Source organism: Triticum aestivum, chromosome 3D, assembly GCF_018294505.1.
Source record: "Triticum aestivum cultivar Chinese Spring chromosome 3D, IWGSC CS RefSeq v2.1, whole genome shotgun sequence".
In the NCBI taxonomy this organism is placed as follows: Eukaryota; Viridiplantae; Streptophyta; class Magnoliopsida; order Poales; family Poaceae; genus Triticum; species Triticum aestivum.
This window is the reverse complement of record NC_057802.1, coordinates 404,648,330-404,654,137: the sequence shown is the minus strand read 5'-3', so window position 1 is coordinate 404,654,137 and position 5,808 is coordinate 404,648,330.

Sequence of the window (5,808 nt, the reverse complement as noted above, 5' to 3'; positions counted from 1 at the left end):
GGAGTTCCGCTGCCGCAAGCCTCTGTAGCCACCAAAAACCAATCGGGACCCTGTTCCGGCACCCTGCCGGAGGGGGGATCCCTCACCGGTGGCCATCTTCATCATCCCGGCGCTCTCCATGACGAGGAGGGAGTAGTTCACCCTCGGGGCTGAGGGTATGTACCAGTAGCTATGTGTTTGATCTCTCTCTCTCTCTCTCTCTCTCTCTCGTGTTCTTGAGGTGGTACGATCTTGATTTATCGCGAGCTTTGCTATTATAGTTGGATCTTATGATGTTTCTCCCCCTCTACTCTCTTGTAATGGATTGAGTTTTCCCTTTGAAGTTATCTTATCGGATTGAGTCTTTAAGGATTTGAGAACACTTGATGTATGTATTGCATGTGCTTATCTGTGGTGACAATGGGATATCACGTGATCTACTTGATGTATATTTTGGTGATCAACTTGCGGGTTCTGTGACTTCGTGAACTTATGCATAGGGGTTGGCACATGTTTTCGTCTTGAATCTCCGATAGAAACTTTGGGGCACTCTTTGAAGTTCTTTGTGTTGATTGAGTAGATGAATCTGAGATTGTGTGATGCATATCGTATAATCATACCCATGGATACTCGAGGTGACATTGGAGTATCTAGGTGACATTAGGGTTTTGGTTGATTTGTGTCTTAAGGTGTTATTCTAGTACGAACTCTTGAATAGATTGATCCGAAAGAATAACTTTGAGGTGGTTTCGTACCCTACCATAATCTCTTCGTTTGTTCTTCGATATTAGTGACTTTGGAGTGACTCTTTGTTGCATGTTGAGGGATAGTAATATGATCCAATTATGTTATTATTTTTGAGAGAACTTGCACTAGTGAAAGTATGAACCCTAGGCCTTGTTTCAACGCATTGCAATACCGTTTGTGCTCACTTTTATTACTTGTTACCTTGCTGTTTTTATAATTTCAGATTACAAAAACCTATATCTACCATCCATATTGCACTTGTATCACCATCTCTTCACCAAACTAGTGCACCTATACAATTTACCATTGTATTGGGTGTGTTTGGGACACAAGAGACTCTTTGTTATTTGGTTGCAGGATTGTTTGAGAGAGACCATGTTCATCCTACGCCTCCCACGGATTGATAAACCTTAGCTCATCCACTTGAGGGAAATTTGCTACTGTCTACAAACCTCTGCACTTGGAGGCCCAACAACGTCTACAAGGTTGTGTAGTGGACATCAAGCAGTTTCTGGCGCCGTTGCCGGGGAGGTGAGTGCTTGAAGGTATATCTTTAGATCTTGCAATCGAATCTTTTAGTTTCTTGTTTTATCACTAGTTTAGTTTATAAAAGAAAACTACAAAAAAATGGAATTGAGGGAGCCTCATATGCTTCATCTTTTTAATATCTTTCATGAAAATAAGGATTCCGATAATTGTGCTCAATTGCTAGAGGAAGAATGCATTAGATTGTTTGGCACTAAATCTTTGAATGATGAGCATGATTGCAATGTTGTTAGTATGAATTCTTTGAATATCCATAGTACTAATGATGATTGCACTAGTCATGATGAAAATGTCTCTTATAAGCATGTCAACTTTTGTGGAATACATAGAGCTTGCAAGTACACACCAAATAGGGAAGATAGATTTTGCAAGAGTCATAAGTATTTGGAAACTAAGTGGTTGCAAGAAAGGCTAGATGATTGTGCTGAAAGATTCAATATTTATCGTCATCCTTGTGAACTTTGCAATGAACATGGTCATTTAAAGCTCCAACGCTATTACTCATTACCCTTGAGCATCATAAGTAGCTTAGTCTTGAGCATCATAAGGAGCTTACTCTTCTTTTGGGGTATGAAGAAATGAAACGTATAACTGAGGGTATTCCAAAATTTAATCTTGATAGATTTCTTGATTTTGATCAAGAAGGAATTTTTATGTATTGTGCGGTGAATTGCATTGAAAATCCTTATATTGCCAATTACATAAAGACAAGAAAACAAATAGACAATGAAGAGAATACTAATGAAAGGGAAGAGACTTCCCAATATCCTCCTATTATTTCTTATGATGAATCAGGTAACGAGGAGGAGCTTTCAATTCAACCAATCTCATTAATATGGAGCTCAAAAGAGAGGGTTAAACCCACACATGATGTGAAGAAGAAAAAGAAGAGACGGAGAAGCAAAGGTAGAAAGGTATCCATCCCAAATGATGTTGCTCCTATTACTCATTGTGATGATGATAATTGTTATACTATTGGTGCTATCCATACTATTAATGATGAGAGTGATTATGCTTATGATATGAAAAGGCCCAAGCTTGGGGATGCTACGTTTGATGAGAATGGCATGTTTGAGAATATATCTGCTGCAATTAATGTTTGTCCCAAGCTTGGGGATGCTATGTTTAATGAAGATGATATTTTTAGCCTCCCAAGTTTTGGTGAGCAAATTTATTATGATGATAGCATGCCTCCTACTTATGATGATTATATTGACGAAAGTGGGTGTGGAAAAGTGTCAACTTTAGAAAGTAATGATCCCACTATTTTGGAGGATGTTGAATCTTATTGTGATAAATATGAAAGTGGATTTGGAGAGGTCATTACTTTATTTAGTGATGATTCCACTATCTTGGAAGAGGTTTCAATTGATTATGATGAGAACCAAGTTGCTACTTATGATGATTATTGTGATGAAACTTATGCTATAAAAAGTAGTGATGATTATATTTATAAAACTTGTCATGATTATGATTACCCTTTTTCTAAACATTACTCTTTTAATATGGAAACAATTTATAGTATTCGAGTTTCTTATGATACTCCCACTATTCCGAATGAGAATTTTGCTTATGTGGAGAGTAATAAAAATTCTATGCTTGTTGATCATGAAAGAATGCTTTAGGTGCTGGTTATATTGTTGAATTCATTCATGATGCTACTGAAAATTATTATGAGGGAGGAATATATGCTTGTATGAGTTGCAATAATATCAAGTTTCCTCTCTATGTGCTTAAAGTTTTGAAGTTATGCTTGTTTTGCCTTCCTATGCTAGTTGATTATTGTTCCCATAAGTTGTTTGCTCACAAAATCCCTATGCATAGGAAGTGGGTTAGACTTAAATGTGCTAGTCATATTCTTCATGATGCTCTCTTTATGTTTCAATTCTTACCTTTTATGTGAGCATCATTGAAATCATCATGCCTAGCTAGGGGCGTTAAACGATAGCCCTTGTTGGGAGGCAACCCATTTTTATTTTTGTTTCTTGCTTTTTTGTTCTGTTTAGTAATAAATAATTTATCTAGCCTCTGTTTAGATGTGGTTTTATGTTTTAATTAGTGTTTGTGCCAAGTAGAACCTTTGGGAAGACTTGGTGAAGTTTTTGTGATCTTGCTGTAAAAAACAGAAACTTTAGCGCTCACGAGAATAGCTACAACTTTTTACTGGAGAGTGATATTAGGTTGATTCTTTTTGCAGAAGATTAATAGACAAATTCCTCAGGTCCAGCAACTTATTTCAGAATTGTCGGAGTTACATAATTATATGTTTGATACAGATTACTACAGACTGTTCTGTTTTTGACAGATTCTGTTTTCATTGTGTTGTTTGCTTATTTTGATGAATCTATGAGTAGTATCGGAGGGTATGAACCATAGAGAAGTTTAAATACAGTAGAAATTACACCAATATGAATTTAGAATGAGTTCACAACATTACCTAAGTGGTGGTTTTATTTTCTTATACTAACGGAGCTTACGAGTTTTCTGTTAAGTTTTGTGTTGTGAAGTTTTCAAGTTTTGGGTAAGGAATCGATGGACTATGGAATAAGGAGTGCCAAGAGCCTAAGCTTGGGGATGCCAAAGGCACCCCAAGGAAATATTCAAGGACAACCAAGAGCCTAAGCTTGGGGATGCCCCGGATGGCATCCCCTCTTTCGTCCTCGTTCATCGGTAACTTTACTTGGAGCTATATTTTTATTCACCACATGATATGTGTTTTGCTTGGAGAGTCATTTTATTTTCTTTTGTTTTGAGTTCTGTTTGAATAAAATATCAAGATCTTAAATTCTTAAATGTTAGAGAGTCTTCACATAGTTGCATAATTATTCAACTACTTATTGATCTTCACTTATATCTTTCGGAGTAGTTTGCAGTTTGCTCTAGTGCTTCACTTATACCTTTTAGAGAACGACGGTGGTTTTATTTTGAAGAAATAGATGAACGCTCATGCTTCGATTATATTATTTTTAGAGTCTTTTTCGAACAGCATGGTAATTTGCTTTGGTTATGAATTTAGTCCTAATATGATAGGCATCCAAGAGGGATATAATAAAAACTTTCATATAAAGTGCATTAAATACTATGAGAAGTTTGATTCTTTATGATTGCTTTGAGATATGAAGATGGTAATATTAGAGTCATGCTAGTTGAGTAGTTGTGAATTTGAGAAATACTTGTGTTGAAGTTTGCAAGTCCCGTAGCATGCACGTATGGTAAACGTTGTGTGACAAATTTGAAACATGAGGTGTTCTTTGATTGTCATCCTTATGAGTGGCGGTCGGGGACAAGCGATGGTCTTTTCCTACCAATCTATCCCCCTAGGAGCATGCGCGTAGTGCTTGGTTTTTGATGACTTGTAGATTTTTGCAATAAGTATGTGAGTTCTTTATGACTAATGTTGAGTCCATGGATTATACGCACTCTCACCCTTCCATAATTGCTAGCCTCTTTGGTACCCTGCATTGCCCTTTCTCACCTTGAGAGTTGGTGCAAACTTCGCCGGTGCATCCAAACCCCGTGATACGTTACGCTCTATCACACATAAACCTCCTTATATCTTCCTCAAAACAGCCACCATACCTACTTATTATGGCATTTCCATAGCCATTCCAAGATATATTTCCATGCAAGTTTCCACCGTTCCATTTATTATGACACGCATCATCATTGTCATATTTCCTTGCATGATCATGTAGTTGACATCGTATTTGTGGCAAAGCCATCGTTCATAATTCTTTCATATATGTCACTCATGAGTCATTGCCCATCCCGGTACACCGCCGGAGGCATTCATATAGGGTCATACTTTATTCTAGTATCGAGTTGTAATCCTTGAGTTGTAAATAAATAGAAGTGTGATGATCATCATTAATAGAGCATTGTCCCAAAAAAAAGAAAAAAAAAGAAAGGCCAAAAAAAGGATAGGCCAAAGAAAAAAAAAGATAAATAAAAAGGGACAACGCTACTATCCTTTTTCCACACTTGTGCTTCAAAGTAGCACCGTGATCTTTATAATAGAGAGTCTCTTGTTTTGTCACTTTCATATACTAGTGGGAATTATTCATTATAGAACTTGGCTTGTATATTCCAGCAAGGTCAAATGATCTAGGTCTTCGTGAGCAAGCAAGTTGGATGCACACCCACTTAGTTTCTTTTGTTGAGCTGTCATACATTTATAGCTCTAGTGGATCCGTTGCATGGCAATCCCTACTCCTCGCATTGACAGCAATTGATGGGCATCTCCCTAGCCCGTTGATTAGCCGCGTCAATGTGAGACTTTCTCCTTTTTTGTCTTCTCCACACAACCCCCATCATCATATTCTATTCCACCCATAGTGCTATATATTATCCATCTAGGATGTTTTATATGCATTTATATGCTATTTTATATGATTTTTGGGACTAACCTATTAACCTAGAGCCCAGTGCCAGTTTCTGTGTTTTCCTTGTTTTTGAGTATCGCGGAAAAGGAAAACCAAACGGAGTCCAATTGACCTGAAACTTCACGGAACATATTTTTGGATCAGAAGAAGGCCA